Source organism: Camelus bactrianus, chromosome 10 (assembly GCF_048773025.1).
Source record: "Camelus bactrianus isolate YW-2024 breed Bactrian camel chromosome 10, ASM4877302v1, whole genome shotgun sequence".
NCBI lineage: Eukaryota > Metazoa > Chordata > Mammalia > Artiodactyla > Camelidae > Camelus > Camelus bactrianus.
Genome location: NC_133548.1, coordinates 67,561,835 through 67,581,534, shown reverse-complemented (window position 1 = coordinate 67,581,534; position 19,700 = coordinate 67,561,835). Strand labels below are relative to the sequence as shown.

Below are 19,700 nucleotides of genomic sequence, written 5' to 3'. Positions count from 1 at the left end.
TTGGCATGTGAAGCCCTAGAAATCTGGGCCAAAGCTAAATGTTCAATCTTAGTTACCATGTGACCATTAAGTCCACTGTTCTGGTTAGAGTGCCTCAGAAACAACACATTAATCCATTTGCTACACTAGGATATTAACCCATATAAACATGCAAATATTCTGCATTAACAAGACTGGATTAAATTTCTTTTCCTCAAGAATACCTTCTATTACCACAGTAAACCAGAATGATGGATCCAACCTAAAAATTCTTAAAGCATTCAAGATTATATAAAGATACTTAAAATAAATAAACTATTTGCACTTCCAACTTTACTTAGTCATAGTTCATTTAATATTTCGTGTTTGCAGGTCTTATTTCTCTGGAATGAGACAGATAATTTGTTGGTGGCTACAGCTGTGTCTTACGCTTAGTTTGGGGTCATACAAGAGGTTTGGACCATGGTCCATGTACATGGATAGTCCTTGTCTCCTACAAGCTGAGTGATCTGGGTTGGTTTTTGAGCACCAACTATCCATACAGGCATAGAATGACAACTAATCTTCAAATTCTTTCCAGAATTTGTCATTTATCAGGACTGGAAAAATATCATAGAGCTTCCAGAATTTCCCCCAAATCCTCACAGGTAATTTCAGATTTCAGTATCATTTAGGAAGAAAAATTGAGTTTACTTGTTTTTGATTCTATATCAATGTATATATGTGTATATGACAAAAAAGATAATATTTAAAAATGGATTAAAGCATTACTATGTTGTAGTTCTGTTTATTCTTTGTTTGCTAAAGACATTTATCTTAGGTCTTTAGCATTGATGAAAGGAGATTCTATCTTAAGCCTGTTAATGATGATGAAAAAAATCACAATTTTTTGAGTTTTCACACCTTTCTTATCACAAAATAATCTACTTGACTCAATAACACACAACAGTCAAACAACATTAACATTGTTATCCTTTTGTGTTAAACATGTTATCCAGTATTAAGCCAAGATAGAGGACCAAAATAATGTGACCACCAATAAGCATAATTATTGACTATAACTATTTACATTAAAAAGTAACAGCAACTAGAAACTGGTATTCAATAGGCTGTAAAAGATACACCTTTTCTACCTTTGGAAAAGAAGGGAGTGAGTCAGAGGAGGAGTCTCAGGGGAAATGGGGACTCCTTTGCAAACTGTTCTAGTTCTGTTTGGGCAGGAAGAAGTGCTTTCAGAAGAGAACCACTTCTTTGGTCAGATTTATTCCTAAATATTTTATTTTTTTCGATGCAATTTTAAAACAGATTGTTTCTTTGCTTTCCTTTTCTGATATTTCATTGAAACTGTACAGAAATGCCACTGATTTCTGTATATTAATCTTGTATACTCTTACCTTGCTGAATTCTTTTATCAATGAACTTATTTACAAAACAGAAACAGACTTACAGACATAGAAAACAAACTTATGGTTACAAGGAGAGGGGGTAGGGGCTGGGAAGGGAAAAATTGAGAGTTCAAGATTTACAGGTACTAATATATATAAAATAGAGAAGCAAGTTCATACTGCACAGCACAAGGAACTATATTCAATGTCTTATAGTAACTTATGGTGAAAAAGAATATGAAAACGAATATATGTATGTTCATGTATGACTGAAGCATTATGCTGTGCACCAGAAACTGACACAACATTGTAAACTGACTACATTTCAATTAAAGAAGAAAATACATATATATACAAAAAATATATATATATATATATACAAAAAAAAAAAAAAAAAAAAGAAAGGAAAAGAACCAGAAGCAGGACTGTACCTATAGCTAAGTGTTCACTACAAACACACTAGCTACACAAATTTTGACTTTCTAATGATTAAAGTGTTTGGAAATCGCTTTAAAAAAAATAAATAAAGTTACAAATCACTTTATCCTAGCTTGATATATCTGCTTGTTCCACAGGCTTTAGTAGATTTAGTAAAATCAAGGTTTGGAGAAGTAAGCAATTTAATGACAGATGCAATTCTGATCCGTAAGGGCTTGATTTTTACTGCTAACTGTATTTTTTTATATTGCTGGTAATTGGATTTGTGAAAGAATTTTGTTGCCTTTTCATAAGATTTCTAAATTTGTAGAGATAAATTAAAACTAAAAATTACAATTAGAGGCCCAGTAAGACATTTCAGATCATGCACTAATTACTGTTCAAAAGTATGATAATATAGTAACGAAAATACTATCCAGTCCTCACATGGCTTTGCTGTATACCCAGCACTTCTGTAAGTCCTTTAGGAGTATCAGCTCTTCCAGCCCTTTGAATTGATCTAATAATTACACTCTTTTTACCTCTGAGGAAGCTGCATTAGAAAGGTTGAAAAATTGTCCAAAGTCACAGCTATTAAATGCTACAGTCAGGTTTTGAATTCAGGAAGTCTAGCTCCAGAGTCTACGCTCTTTTCCATAATGCTCAGTAACGAACAAATTATATTCCATGTGTTCTGCCACAAATCAGCGCTTCAGAGACAAAGATATTTTTCCAGAGAAATTTGTAATGGTTTGGTTGCTATTTAACTCACAAAGTACTACCTAGTTCATTACACGTCATCTAAATAAATTTAGATCACGATCTCCATGACCTGAGAAAATAAATTCTCATTCCTCCCTACTCATGCTTCCTCGTACAGGCAGAGCCAGCCTCAGACAAGAAATTGAAAAATACATTGTTTTCATATTCCAGTTCCTTTTATTTACCTTTCTTCCCTAGTTTCTTTGGGTATGTTTTCCCCTCTATAATGCCAGGGCAGAATTGGGGCAATTGACAAACTCCTTTTCTTTGTCAACACTGCACTCAAATGTCAACTCCACTCTGCAAATGCTCTGGATAGCCCCGAGGAATCGGTGCCCGTCCTCTTTGTGCCTCTCACCTGTCATGCCTCTTTATTTTTCTGTTTCGCACATTGTAATATGATCTCTTTTAACAGAACCGTCACCTTGTCTATCTTTCCTATTAGACCAGGAGTTCTTTGAAGTTCAGAGGGTGTGTTGTTCTTCTTGAATCCTTAGCACCAAGAAACCTGTGAACTGTGCGAGGTTCTCTACATAAATGATTATTCTAATCTTTACAACAGTCTCAAGGCTATTGTATGAATCAAGAAACGAAGGTTTAAAAAGGGAAGGTCACGTAGTTAAAATAAGGCAGAACTGGGATTACAACTTAATTAAGTCTGCTTCAACAGCTCTTTGTCTGACCTCATTTTTTAAATGATGCCCCAAATCCCTCCTATTAACCTTCACATCCTATCCAGCTCTCTTCCCATAGAACCCATACTCCTTTCTTTTTGAGGGGTTATCTCAGGAGGATGTTAAAGGCAAAATGGTATGATTTAACCAACAAATACTCAAGTAAAAAGCCCTGATCTCTGATTCTGTCTGTGGCATCACATATTTTAAAGCATAACGTGTATTCACTTCAATGACTGTTTAATTAGTGGAATCAGCTTAAGGGGTGTAAGTATATGCCACAGGGTAGAAAGACGATGTAGACACCAGGTCTGCTGCATTTGGCCAGATCTGTCTGAGAATCCATTTCTGAAGTTAGAGCCTCTAAATTGTTTCTACTGGTTTTTTTTTTTTTTTTAATTTGTTTTCTGCTTTCACTCACTTTTGAATTTCAGATTTTCTCCAAGCTTCTTGATGAGATGTCTCTTGTTTAAACAAAACTAAAATCAGAAGGGCCTGTGGCAGTGACCAACTTGTGGTAAGGCAGCTATTTGTGCATATGAATCATTCTCAAGTTGATGATCTGTAAGATTTATATTACAAGTACTTGATCACCACGATGTCGGGATGACAGCAAACTCTTTCTGTTATTTTGGATTTAATTTATTTATTAAACCGGTGAGTGATACAAATATTCTTTAGGCTCCTAGATTTGGTACATTCTTTCTTTTCTTTCTTTTTACAGGTATATTTTTTAAACACTCTGACATTGTAAAAGAAAGCCTACCTTTAAAGAAAAAAGTGTGCTATAATATTAAGTAGACCCCACTAATTATTAAGCAAATTAGGCTATGTATTCTCTTGACAGTCTGACAGATAATTAACACACAATATAGCAGGCAACCTTACATTCTCCATAGATGAGTCCTGTCATTCCCAAAGATGAGCATAACCCCAATTTTACTTAAATGGGTCACTCCTTACATTCTATCTAATTTTATAAAGTTGATGAATTCTCTCTTTCTTGATGAACTGAGAAAAAACTGCTCATAACATCTATAGGGATGAAACTGGAAAGAAGCAAATATTACTTCTATGATAGGTGAGCTGAGAATCACCTCTAATCATACAAACCTTTTAAATTTGATTTTAGGTAAGATTTATAAATTAATCCAAGACCCCACTTTGGCACTGATATCATAAGAGAGGCATTTTGATACAATGGGAAAAAAAACAAAAACAAAAACTCTATGACCTTGGGTGAGTCCCTTAACCAGCTGGTAATAAAGTATAACATTTAGCAGTATGCTCTTTAGAATCATGCAAACATAGGTTAAGAGTATCTGTTACCCATGTGTTAGATTCTTTAACTGTCAAAGAAAGATAAACTCAAAGGCTGTTTGGTTGTAAAGACTAAATGAGAACATATGTGGAACACCTTCAGCACAGTGTCTGTTGCACAGAAGGAACATTAATCATTTTCAAGCCTTCCACGTATGCAACTGCTATCTCCCCTCCACAGCACTGAAAGACAAGGGTTATAAAGTAGCGAGATGAATCATTCAGTTTTAAAACACTCTGAATAATGGCAAGATTATACTGGCATAAGTAGATTGGTTCCCATATGTCTACTTTGAAGAACATAACACCTATTTGAATATATGAGTTTCAGTACATTTGTTTAAAAAATCATTCTTGTTATTTTATGGTAAATTTTCAAAATATCTCATTGGGGTGAACTGTGGCAGGAACACTTCTAAATATTACAAATGAGTTTCCAGAAGAAGTAGTTTTAGAACACTCAGTATCCTAGATGTGATTTTTAGCACTGGATAATAAAAGTGATCACAAAATAAGAATATAATTCAATAAAGAAAGATATAAATAAGGCTATAAATTCAATAACCTTCAAGGATAAGGGAAACCTTAAAATAGCTACCAAAGAATTACTCAATTTTAGACAAATTAACTGAGATAAAATGTGAGAATCAGTTCAGGAGACAAAAAAAAAAAAAGGAAGGAAATCATTTTAAATGATTCATAGGGAGACTTAAGGTTATTTTTAAATACCTTATTTGATGCTCAGAGAAAAATTAGATAGATAATATTAAGATGAGCAGTGCAAGACTAGGAAAGGAGAACTGGCAACCAAAGGAAAGTGGGCATCTTATTAATAATAGAAATAAAGTGAAAAGACCTACGACAGCTCAATTATGAGGACACTTCCCCCAAACAGCATATTAATCTAAATTTCACTAATTACCTTAAAGGTGATCTAAAACTATTGTGATAGGAAAGAACAAATCTGACTCCGTATTAAATCTGCTCCTCTGGAGTTAACTGTCTGTTCCCTGGGCTGGTTCTGCACCTTTTGTGAAAGAATGCTGCCTAGAGCCTGAAATAGACAGGAGAGCCTGTTCTCAAGGCTCTGACCTTTAAAAAGGTATTAACACTTTTGCATTCACATAAAGATAAAAAGTTTCACAAGAAACAATAGCATTTGTTTTGCTGGAGGTTTACAGGGACACCATGACCTGACCCACTTGGACAGCTGCAAGAACGAAGGATTCCAACACCAAGAAGTTTGCAACAAACACACCTCTTCCCCTTTTTAGTATAAAAGGAGCCTAAATTCTGACTTGGGGAAGATGGTTCTCCAGGACATTAGTCTGCCATCTTCTTGGTCTGGCGGCTGTCTGAATAAAGTCGTTATTCCTTGCCCCAAGACCTCGGGGCAGAACGAGTTTGGACATAGCAACACTGAATTAAATACATTTTACATTATTGCAGGTGCAATCAACCAACTGCAAAACTACCATGACTGACAATCACTATAAAGTCACAGTTGCTTATTGAAATAAAATAAAATGTCAGACATTCCCTTATCTGACTGACCACAAAAATTTCTAGTGACACAGTCAAAAACAAATATCTCCAATCTCCACTTCAGGCCTACTGAATCAGAGTGTCTAAGGGAAAGGCCCAGGAACCCGAATTTTTACCAAGATTCTCCCCAGTACGATTTTGTATCGTTTTTCATCCACTTTTTGTTTGGAAATCTTGTCTGGTATAAAGAAGAACTTAAGAAATATGAAGAGGTCTGTAACATTAAAAAAATGCATATACTAAGCAAGTAAGTAATGTTTAGTGCAGTGGTTTTCAACTGTAATTAATATATGAAATATCTGGAAAGTGATATGGAAAATGCAGGTTCCTAAGGTTTATAAGATGAGGACACTTTGCAGGCAGATCTTAAATGACTTCTTTTTTCCAATTCTCTCTCTGAAGGAACAGCAGGAATAGAATGACCCAGCTAACGGAGTCCAGGCAGTGCGTCTGAAGACACAGGTTCTCCTGAGACCTCCCAGGGAAAGAACAGGTCTAGAACTTAATTCTTCTTTAGAAATTTCCTGAAGGATGCAGCCTTCATTCTTAAAGACACTGCACAGCCTGCAAGCTGAGTGTGGTTCTGGGACAGCCTGATGACTCACTGGACCTGGGAGAAGAAGTACTCTTGTGCCTTAGATGAGAGATAATTTGGGTTTAATTATTCCCTGTAGTTTCAGTTGGGAGAGGGCTACTGGGATCCTTCGGGGAGGGATGGGAGCAGAGACAATCCCTGTGCCTCCACAAAGAAGTGGGTACTGATCATTTGTTCACCTTACAACATTCCTGACCACTCTAGAAATTTTTATTGGGTAAATCTTGAGTATGGCCCAATATTTCCTTTTTTACAAGCACCCTAGTTTATTCTCACGCACGTGTGTAAAGATCACACTACTAAATGCTTGCTTATTAGATGTAATTTTATAGATTTCCAAGAGCTTTTTGATGATTTTATCATTAATATTATTTTAAATCAAACAAACAAACAAACAGCAAATAGAAATAATGTGACGGAATAATGCTTTCTGTGCCTAGTGAAACACCTTAGGTGTGGGAAGCAGCATGTTGGCAAAATAGAACAGTCTTCTTGGGTGGGGTTGGGGCTGGGGTTTGCTGATTGTTTTGTAAATTATTTTAATATGGGAAATACCTTAATATGAGAACAATAAAATCCAAATTTCATATGACACTGTGATCACCTGAGTAGTGAAATGTCAAACTGGCAAATATAATTTGCATGACCATATTATAAGGTTGTGGGTGGGCATCAGGAAAGTGGCAGATGGATTTCAATATGGGCAAACATAAGGAAATGCTTTTAGAATAAAATCCAGACTATACTTATTATATGGTAGATTTTTATTGCTGTTTATAGTAACCAACCGTGTGATTTGGGGCAAGTCATTCAAACACTTGCAGACAGAGCGAGGAATTAAGAGGGCATCTCAAAAGAGAGAACAGGAAGAAAAGGAATTGAGTCAGAAGATTCAAGAGCTGATTTTGACAGGAGAATGACCGAAGACAAGTGATGGAATAAACCTTCGTCCAATGCTATTCACCTCATCCTGTGTTAAAACTGCAATTTTAGACAGAGGAGTTTGAATTTACACAAGAAACAGCAGCAGCAAAGTCAAGCACTGCAGTGATAGAACAGTCCAGAAAAGTAGTTCCTAAGTGCAACCACCCACACACTTGTGAAATGCAGTGGCAACTGTGCCGTAAATGCTCTGCGGATAGCTAAATTTTACTAGAACCTGCTATGTAACAGGCTTTGTTCTAATTGTTTTGCATTTATTTATTCATGTATTTAATCCTGATAATAACCCTGGGACAAGTACCCATGCTGTTCCCTTGTTCAGATGAATAAATTGAAGCACAGACAGGTTGTCTTTTGTCCAAAGATAAAGTAGGTGGTAAATGAAACCCAACTTTGTGACCAACTTACTTTAAACAAGATTAATCAAAATGGATTCTAGTTTAAATCTCTGTGATGATGTTACTTGCATGAGCTTGCTTTCTGTTAGCTTCCTTGACTGTTGGTAAAGGAGATGGTGCTATAGTTCCCTGGCTTTGTACCTACAGCTCTCTTGTCTTCTACAAGCCAGAATGTAGCAATGATCTTGAAAGTGAATTTTGGGTAGGAATACACCGTATGTCAATTGTAGACAAAGACAGTTAAAAACCACATATCTGGGCAAGAGGCAAAGAGCGTTTTAATTAGAAGTGAAAAAAAAAGGACGGATGAGAATGAAAATGCAGATGTAGAATTCACAGGAATGGCAAACCTATGGAATATGTATGTGATCATGAGATTAGAAAGATTCTAGTTGATCTAGAAATATCTGTATTAAATGTTTAGGAGAAAGCTGACCTCACTAACAACAGGTATCAGCAGGAGAAGTTAGTTTGTGGAAGATTCAAAATTGAAAACAGAAATAGAAGAGACACTAAAGACAAATTTTGAGAAATACAGATGGGGCCCAGAATCCTGGAGGAACACCTACATTTAGAACACTAAGCCTCCTTAAATCCTTTCAGGAAAACTGCCAAGACAAACAGGCGAATGCACACATACAGAGGGATAAGTAAATGGAGTGACTGATTTAGGGGGTAGATTGAGGAGTGACGGTGAAAGGTACAGATAAACCTGTTTGGGAGAGTTGATAGACAGGTAAATAAAAAAAAAGAAGATATTTTCAGGTTTAAACAGAGATGGCTAAGAGGTCAAGAATGATGCAGGCTGAGAAAAAGCTGATGTATTTGATGAACAGATACTTGACTGATTTTTAGACCTCCCTGTGAGTGAGGTGGTAAGGCTCACTGCCAGACTGCAGATCATTAAATGCAGAGAGGAATTACAGCCATGGAGACAGTGAGTGTAAACTAATCTGATAATAGAAAAGGAAGTCAGACCAAAATGACTGAATATACAGTTTCCACTCTTTAAAAAAAAATTCAAATTTCACACTGTTTTCTTATATTAAGAATGATACATTCATCATTACAATGCCAGTTATCAAAAGTGTACATCCCTTTGGGATTCTACTTCCTGAATTACAATAACAAGTTTTCATGGAGGAAACCAGAAAAAAAACCTAAGTTAGATACATATTTAGCAAAATTATCTCACTGTTTGTAAGCACTTATTAAATAAGTCTTCAAAGTTCCTAAGACATATTAAGGGAGTTAATAAAGTGATGTATGTTTTTCTTGACAAAAATTCTTATTTCCATAGATAGAAGTTCAAATTGTTTTTTATAAGTCTGCTGAAGAAAAATTAAATTGTATGGGATGACTGATTGTCAAGGACATATGAGCAAAGTATTCATTTTCTTCAGAAATCATCCAATGATTTCTTCATGTTTTTACTTAACACATATCGTACCAAGATGATAAGCTTTCCAGAGAGGCACAGAGCAAAATAAATAAAAGATCAATAAAAGCCAAGTAAGTTTCTATATTCCTGCAGAATTTGACATAAAGCCTTAACTTCAGCTTCCTTCACTTAGACAAATGTACTCCAGTAGGAGTGTTCTTGCCACAAGCTTTCCAAGTTCCCTTGGAACTATCCATACATTGAAAATTCTAAACAAAGATTAGAAGAAGAAAAAATATGGTTTTAGGGTAAGATATTCGATACCTAATACAGAATTTAGAGGATAAAAGGGCAAAGACAAGAATACCGAAGGCCATTCCAGTTGCCATATTTCTTTGTGATAAACAGACTGGTCAGGAAATAAGAGTGGCTTTGCTGGGTCTCACTGTTTGAGTGCCAAAATCAATTCGGGCTTCCAAAAGCAAGGATGACAAAGGATCCATTCTGTCTGAACAGAGAGGACTGGGGTGGAACAGGGATACATTTGAACTGATATTTGTTCCATCAAAGGTTGTTAGTTCTGATTCAATGATTGTGATCTTCGGTGCTGAACGACCAGCAGGATGCTGTTAACAGCCTGTTTTCTGGGGCTGGAGAGGGGTAAGAACTTTGATGTGTACCTTAGCTGCTTTTCATGTAGTACATAGTCCCATCATGGCTAATTTCAAGCTACCAAGAAGTGAAGAGAGGCACACAATCAACTCATGCAAGCAGGAACAAGCCAGCTCCAACACACTGCTAGAATATCTTCGAATATTCCACGGGATAAATAAGAAAAAAAAAAAATTGCTTCAGATTTCTGTTTGGTCGTTGTATTAGTTTTCTGTGTTTGCTGTAACAAAATATTACAAATCCCGTAGTTTAAGATGACACAGTTTTCTTCTCTTACAACCCTGGAGGTCGAAAGTTCAAAATCCGTTTCATTTGGCCTAAGTCAAGGTGTCCTCCCTGGAGGGCAGGGCCACCCTCCCCCTGGAGACTTTTGAGGAAATCCCTTCTATGCCATTTCCAGCTTCTGGAGCCGCATTCCTTGCTCTCCTTAGCTCATGGCCCCCTCCTCCATCTCCAAAATGCATACAAAGGTCTACCTCCATAGAGATTAGTAGTCAAATATCCCCTGCCTCCTTCTTCTCAGGACATTTGCAACTACATTTAGGTCTGACCCCTATCAGCCAGAGTAATCCAGGCTAACCCAGTGTAATGTCCCCAATACCAAGATCCTTAATCACATCTGCAAAAGCCCTTTACCATATAAGGTAATATTCAAAGTTTCCAGGAACTAGGATGTGAACATCTTGGGGACCATTATTCTGGGTCTCACAGATCTCAAGGGTAAGACATTTAAAAACATTTTCCATTGCTTTTAGGACCTGCCCTATTCAGTAGTGAATTAATGGGTCGATTCATAAATTATGTAAGTAGATGCAAAATTTCCTTGTTGACACAATTCTTGCTTTAAAAATAAACCTGTTGTGTGCACATACATTCTTAGCTCATGACTTTGCCTGCAGTTCATTTAAAAAAAAATGCCATCAGACTTCCTACCAGCATATAGTAGATTACCTGCATCTACAGTCTTTTTACTCTTCTCCCCAGTGTGACAACTGATGAATTCTCTAACAAAGGCCCGTCATCCGCATGCGTTGTGAATTTACTCCCACTCACTTTCTCAAGCTACTTCCTCAATTCTTTTTCTATCTCCTGCACTAGCCAACTCCAGGGATGGCAAAAGGACCCAGAGACTGTTCCTTCTTTTCTTTTCTTTTCCTTTCCTTTCCTTGTCTTTTCTTGATTATCCTCGCTGTATCGCTTTGGAACCACTGGAGACCTAGGGGAGGGTTTGAGAGAGTGGGAGGTCTTGTAAAGAGAATCTGGAGTGAGGAGTCTGGTGCTGTATGTAAATGGCGGGGACTGTGGGAAGATGCTTCGCTCTATCTTCCTGAACGTGATCATCCTTTCTATCCCTAGAAATGCATGAAGTATCTTGTCCAATATTAATAGCATAATTTAAACTTCTCTTCTGTTTTTAGTTAATGTCTGCTTGTATATATTTTCCACCCTCTCACTTTCGTACTTGCAAAGTTTTTAGAACAATGCTTCACAACGGATGAGTTGTGTATTGAGTAAATCAAAATAAAATAAGCTAAAAAAATCTTCAGACTTCGACTGAGAACGCAAACAAGAGGAGGAATTAAAGTATGAATTTGCCATACCTAAGACAGAGACGGTGAGACCCTGAAGGAAGAGGAGAGATAAGTGTTGTGGGGCGGGGGCGGGGGGGGTGGAGTCTGAAGTGTGTCGCGGGAGGGATTTGGCAGGTGTAGGGACAAACGCTTGGCAAAAGGGAGACGTGGTTAAAGGTTGGGGTTTAGTCAATTTTTCTGGCATGCAGACTGCCAGCTCCTCGTTCACCATCTTCCAAACCATTAGTAGAAATCTGTGTTACTTATAAAGGCTTTCAGAGCTAGATTTGTTTGTTTTGTTTTTAACGCAATGCTATGTGAAATCGGCTCCATGGGACACTGAATGAGGACAGGCAGGTCCTAAGATGTACGGTTACTTTCAGTATTTAGGCTAATATCTTCCCTTGTATTATACTGTGAATTACATAGGGACAATTATTGGATTTGTTTTGCCCTCCATCATATCCCCACCACCAAGCAAACTACCTGACACACAGTAGGTATGCAATAAACATTGTAAATGTGTGAGGATAATTTTCCATAGAGCCAGCAGAGGAAAATCTGATCATGTCACTCATGTACTTTCCATCTTCTAAAGCTCCCCCATCTACGTTTTGGACACCTCTTGTGTGCTCCAATGATCTTGGCCAGAATTTTTACTCCCACAACAGCTACTGCAACCAGGTCTGTGGAGGTGCAACCAATTTCACACAGCTGCAACTTGAAGGCATCCTGCAAATGTACAGAGTTAACTGCCTGTGGAGTCACCCTCAGGGAATGAGAGATGGAAGCCCATTGATAGGTCAGCCAAGAAGATTATTCTGAGTGCACTTCATAAGGCTCTGGTCCTGTGGGGTCAAGCTCCAGCTGCCTATACAAGTGGTCGTTTCCATAATGTAACCGCCCTTTCCACTACTTCATTCCTCAACCCCACCCCATCCCACCATCCCGCTCTCTGGCATACATTTCAAATAAACCACCTTCAAGCAAATTTTGTTTCAAGATTTGCTTTAGGACAACCCAAGTAAGACAATTCATCCTACAATAGCTTATAAAGTGAAATTGTATTTGTACTTGCAGGGAAATCATTTGCTTATGTACATAGCATCTATTATTTTTAGAAAGGTCTACTTTTTTTTTTCAGAGAAGTACAGAAACACAATGTTCTGAAATGATTTTTATAGCTAACTCTATGGTCACAGCAGAATAAACGTAATTTTTATATTCAAACCCCTGCAGAGGTGTTTGCCACGTCTGCAGAAATATCCATTATAATGCGTGTCTCTGCACTGAGAGGTCTGTAAAACCCAGCAGGAATCGCAGCTGACTGTGTTGCAAAAAATGGATTCATCCACAATCATAGTCTATTTTTGTTTTCAGACTAAGTGTTTCATATATGCCACCTACTTGGGAAAACATTCAAGAATACGTCCTTCTTCTGAACATACTTTCCAATTATTTGTTTGAAGAGAGATCAGACAGTAATATAAATATGTTTTGAATTAAAAGCAATTCTAGTCTAATCTATGCCTTTTTGAAATGATATTAAAATTTTCCAGTTTTTTACATATCATCCTTTTACGAATTCTGTAACCATTCAGTAACCTAGTTAATTTTTAATAGAAACTGTGAATTTAGCATTGCATATAAATGTTAAGTGTGGGAAGATTGAATGTTGAGTGTTTCCCTGTCTGTGGAGTTAGTTCCCTTCTGAGGTGGGGGTGGGGGTGGCTGGGAGAGGTGGGTTCACAGTCAGCTCGGCTTTGAGGTGAGGGTAAGGAACTGGCTGTCAAGCTGTAGACAGCCCCGTGCTAGAATGAGACGATTTTGCATTGGGTGGCAATACTCACATTAAGAACGTTAGCTTCCCCTGGAAAGTTCACTCACGTTAAGAGGCGAGCCCTCTGGTCTTTCTGTGTGTAGGGACAGAGAAGAGAATGGATTCTATTATGTCACTGACGCCTCCGTTCAACACACGCACACCTTCAGTCCCCTTTGTGTGGCCCCATTTGGCAGGCCCATCCTTAGCTAACTTCGATTTGAGAGCTTTTTCAGAGTTCCATTCTGCACACGGTTTTTAGCCCCTTCTTTATAGCCCTGAAACTTTATTCTAGGTTTTAGTTGCTCCACCTGTTTAATTCTTAAACTCACATCCTTCCTTCTTCTTGCAGAAATATATCAAAAGATCTCATTTGTTAGTGACATGCTTCCGCTCCTTCCCATTGATGATACGCATTTCTTCTTCCAGGGTCTGGGAAGGGAGACAGGCGACTAATATGGGCACCCAGTCCACCATCTTGAGCTGCGTGCCCACTTCTCCTTGCTGAAATACTCATTTCTCTTGGCTTCCTTGACAGGACACTATTGTTTTTCCTATTGTCTTCTCCTTCTCATTATGTTTTTTTTTTTTTTTCCTTTTTAAAAAAACCGAAGTATAGTTATCTTTTGTAGGGTTTTCATTCTTTATCTTTCCAATGCAACTTGGATGACTCAAGGCTTGGTTCTGAGCTCGCTTCTCTTTTTTTCATACTCATTTCATGGGCTTTCTTAACCACGCTGTGGTTTCATTTATCATTCGCATTGTGACGACTCGTGTTCATATTTCAACCCTATTGTTGAAAGTATGAATTGCATTTGTAGAGCAAAATTTTAAGTGAAATTACATCGAAAGTGTATCACAATATTATTTTCCTTGTTATAATCAATTTAAAGTTTCACCCATGAAGAACACATCTAGTACAGCATACAGAACTACAAATAGATTAAAGATCTGAAACAGTATGATACTGAATAGTAATTACACAGTAATAATTTGTAAACACCTGTTGATTTTCAGCTTTTACAGTTAGTCTATGGGAAATTTTAGAACACTTGGTTGCATTTGCAGGAGAGAATGTCAGAGTAAAGGTGGCAGATGAAAGAAGGACATTAAAGTAGTGCAGGAAATGTAAAGGAAAACGTAGGAATAAAAATATCTTCATTTTATATCATAGGAAGTCAACGACTATTTTTAACAGTCAAGAGAGCAGTAAAGATTTAAGTGCGCCATCAAGGTTAAAAAGTAAAAAAACAGGAAACTATTATATAAATATAAAATAGGGGAAGAGAGAAGAAACATAGGTAAACCATAGGAGGGACTCAACAGGTATATTCTGAACATGATTAAACAAGGAGCCTAGATAATTCCTAGCATTAAAAGAGAACCTCATAAGAAAAAATAGGAAAAGTTAAAAAGTTGGCTTTAGGGAGTGGAATTGGATGATAGGGAGGTAAGTGAGTTTTTTTTTCCCCTCTTATCAGTACTTATGAGAGTCCTTTGATAAGTGACCATTACTATGAAAAAAAGGAGATATTAATAGACAAACAATCACCAAGAAAACAACCACCTTAGATATATACAGAAAGAAGAAATGTGAATTTTTAAACTTCTCTCACAAATCTTTTTTTTTCAGTTGAAGTACAGTTGGTTATAATGTGTCAATTTCTTGTGACAGCACAATGTCCCAGTCATGCATATACATACATATATCATTTTCATATTCTTTTTCATAAAGGTTATTACAAGATATTGAACATAGTTCCCTGTGCTATAAAGAAGAAATTTGTTTTTTTAAATCTATTTTTATACACAATAGCTAACATTTGCAAATCTCAAACTCCCAAATTTATCCCTTCCCACCCCTTTTCCCTAGTAACCATAATTGTTTACTATGTCTGTGAATCTATTTGTTTCATAGATGAGGTCATAGTGTCCTTTTTTCTTTTTCTTTTTTTTTTTAGATTCCACATATGAGTGATATATGGTATTTTTCTTTCTCTTTCTGGCTTACTACACTTAGAATGACGATCTCTAGGTCTATCCATGTTACTGCAAATGGCATTATTTTATTTTTTTTAATGGCTGAGTAGTATTACATTGTATAAATATACCACAGTGTCTTTATTCAGTCATCTGTCAATGGACATTTAGGCTGCTTCCATGTCTTGGCTATTGTATATAGTGCTGCTATGAACATTGGGGTGCATGTATCTTTTTGAATTAGGGTTCCCTCTGGATATATGTCCAGAAGTGGAATTGCTGGATCATATGGTAAGTCTATTTTTAATTTTTTGAGGAGCCTCCATTCTGTTTTTCATAATGGCTGCACCAAACTACATTCCCACCAGCAGTGTAGGAGGGTTCCCTTTTCTCCACACCCTCTCCAGCATCTATTGTCTGTGGACTTCTAAACGATGGTCACTCTGACTGGTATGAGGTGATACCTCATTGTAGTTTTGACTTGCATTTCTCTGATAATTAGTGATATTGAGCATTTTTTCATGTGCCTATTGGCCATTTGTATGTCTTCATTGGAGAATTGCTTTTTTAGGTCTTCTGCCCATTTTTGGATTGGATTGTTTGTGTTTTTTATGTTATTAAGTTGTAGGAGCTGTTTATATATTTTGGAAATTAAGCCTTTGTCAGTCGTATCATTTGCAAATATTTTCTCTCATTCTGTAGGTTGTCATTTTGTTTTGCTTATGATTTCCTTTGCTGTGCAAAAGCTTATAAGTTTAATTAGGTCCCATTTGTTAACTTTTGCTCTTATTTCTATTGCCTGGGTAGACTGCCCTGGAGGACATTGCTGAGATTTATTTATGTCAGCGAGTGTTTTGCCAATGTTTTCTTCTGGGAGATTTATTGTGTCTTGTCTTATATTTAAGTCTTAAAGCCATTTTAAGTTTATTTTTGTGTATAGTGTGAGGGAGTGTTCTAACTTCATTGATTCACATACTGATGTCCATTTTTCCCCACACCACTTGCTGAAGAGAATGTCTTTTCTCCATTGTATATTCTTGCGTCCTTTGTCAAAGATTAACAGACCATAAGTGTGTGGGTTTATTTCTGGGCTCTCTGTTCTGTTCCATTGATCCATATGTCTGTTTTTATGCCAAAACCACATTGTTTTGGCTACTGTAGCTCTGTAGTATTGTCTGAAGTCTGGGAAGGTTATTCCTCCAGCTTTGTTCTTTTTCTTCAATGTTGCTTTGGCAATTCTGGGTCTTTTGTGATTCCATATAATTTTTAATATGATTTGTTCTAGTTCTGTGAAATATGTCCTGGACAATTTGAAAGGGATCACATTAAATCTGTAGATTGCCTTGGACACTACAGCCATTTTAACAATATTGATTCTTCCAGTCCAAGAGCATGGGATATCTTTCCATTTCTTTAAGTCATCTTCAATTTCCTTATTGAATGTCTTGTAGTTATCCATGTATAAGTCTTTCACCTCCTTGGTTGGATTTATTCCTAAGTATTTTATAGTTTTGGATGCAATTTTAAAAGGGATTGTTTCTTTACTTTCTTTTCCTGCCAATTTATTGTTAGTGTAAAGAAATGCAACTGATTTTTTTTTTTTTGTTAATCTTGTATCCTGCTACCTTTCTGAATTCTTTTATCAGCTCTAGTAGTTTTTGCGTGGAGCTTCTAGGGTTTTCTATATGTAGTATGTCATCTGCATATAGTGACAATTTTACCTCTTCTCTCCCTATTTGGATCCCTTTTATTTCGTTCTCTTGCCTGACTGCTGTGGCCAGGACTTCCAAGACTATGTAGAATAGAAGTGGTGAGAGTGGGCAGCCCTGTCTTGTCTCAGATTTTAGTGGGAAGGTTTTCAGTTTTTCACCACTGAGTACGATGCTGGCTGTGGATTTATCATAAATAGCTTTTATTATGTTGGGCTATGTTCCCGCTATACCCACTTTGGTAAGAGTTTTTATCATAAATGGGTGCTGAATTTCATCAAATACTTTTCCTGCATCTGTTGAGATGATCATGTGATTTTTGTCCTTTCTTTTGTTGATGTGGTGTATCACATTGATTGGTTTGTATATGTTGAACCATCCTTGTGTCCCTGGGATGAATCCAACTCGATCATGGTGTACGATCTTTTTTATGTGCTGTTGGATTCTGTTTGTTAATATTTTGTTGAGGATTTTTGCATTTATGTTTGTCAATGATACTGGCCTGTAATTTTCTTTTTCGGTAGTGTCTTTGTCTGGTTGTGGTATCAAGGTGATATTTATGAAGCCACCATCACCTTGATATCAAAGCTTTTAAATCACTAGTGAAGGTGGTATCAATTTTTGGATTCTGTTTTTTTACATGTGCTACTCTCCCTTGTGATGGTCAATGTAATGTTTGGGTCTTTTGTATGTAAAGAAGGCAGAAGAACCTCCTCAACCTCAGGCAGTATCCAAATGTACAGCATTATTACATAAATGGATAGTATAAATGGAACTAGTTACTGGTTAGTCAGCAAAATGTTACAATTTTAAAACAAAGATGCTTCACATTCTAAACAAATTAATGGAAAAAATACTCAGGAACTTTATGGAGATGGCTTACAGAGAATCATCTCAATTCTAAGCTATTAACTAGGTAAGTTTTAAAAATGCATATCGATTTTCCTTTTTTCTTTTCACCCTAGAGGCATTCTTATATAATCTGAAGTTGGCATAATATATACACAATCATAGCTTTAACTACAGTGATAGAATAAACGATGATGACTCTTAAATCTCTTTCTCTAACCCAGCCCCGTCTTGTGCATATTAGGAATATATACCAGTATACCTACTGTGTATTTCCACATAGATTTCCTATGGACATCTTATCTCATCATATCCAAAACTGAATGTCTCACATTCACCAGCTCCTCAGTCTATTACCTCATCTGCCCTCTTTTCATAAAAAGAATCGTCACCCACTCGACAAACAATGTGAAAGCTTCCTCCTACTCCAGAGTCCCATGTGTAATTAATGATCACATGCTGATAACTCTACCTTCTCAATATCCCAGGCATGTTTTTACTCTCCAATGCTATTACCACTGCTTTTATTCTGTACTTTCTCATCTCTTAGCTGGGTAGTTTCAATAGCCTCTAAATTGGTGTCCCAATTTCCATTCTTATTTCCCATCTGGTCCTCCATGCCATTGCCCAGCTGTGTGACCTTTGGCAGGTCCCTTCATCTCCTTAACATTGGCTTCCTCATCTCTAAAATAGGCATTTCATTTACACTCTCTACTTGATGGGATTATTTTATATATATATAATACATATATAATATATAATATATATTATATATATAAAATATATAATATATATATATAAACTCTGGGCTTACATTACTGCAGCATATATTCTAAAACTAAGCATATAAAAGAGTAGTGTTGAAACAGATTATTCTTTAAGCTTCACAATCCATCAGGATTCTCCAGCTCACTTCTCAATAATACCTTCACAGATCTTTTTATTGCATGACGGAGCAAGCCACATATCATATATCAACTGTAATATAGCACTTGACTTCTTGAATGCAATGCTAAACTGTAGATGTCTATAACTACAAATAAGGTGTTTAAATTTGAAGATACTTTGGATAGAAGGCAATACCTATAATTATAGAATCATCATTTCTGCCTGAATTGCACTTAAAAGTTAAAGTTCCAACAGCTCCTCTTATTGGAAAAGTAACAATAACAATTGTAACTATACCATGAAGTATTACAAGCTGAACATTCAATTTGAAGGTGGCTAAAATAAAAACGTGATCAAAAGTGAACGTGTAAAATGCTTGCAATTCATACACATATGCTATATGGAGGCATTAAAGGGCAAAGAAAAGAACGTGGCGGCTTTATTACAGTTCATCTTTTCAGAATCCCTCACTGTTTTTGGCATTAGGATAGTGTTATGATTAATATTTCTCATCCATAGATCATCATTTTCCTGTCAAAATTTTATTCTAAGGTACGCATAATCTTAGACTAAAAGTGTAGCTTCTAAATACGGTGAGTGCCTTTTTATTTTATCTGTGCTAGGTTTAAGTGTTTGGAAAACACTAATACATACTTTTTTTTTAGTGGAGTTACTGGAGATTGAACCCAGGACCCTCTGCATGCTAAACATGCACTCTACCACGGAGCTATACCCTCTCCCCATATACATCTGTTTTAAAGTCTCTTTTTACTGAAGTATACTTGATTTATAATATTGTGTTAGTTTCAGGCCC

At 36.5% G+C, this 19,700-nt stretch overlaps 1 protein-coding gene across 1 annotated transcript in view; it reads right to left on the bottom strand.

The window, feature by feature from the left end:
- Positions 1-19,700, bottom strand: part of CNTN5 (contactin 5) — a 1,016,845-nt gene that overhangs the window by 281,112 nt on the left and 716,033 nt on the right. The gene's annotated exons all lie outside the window — the stretch shown is intronic.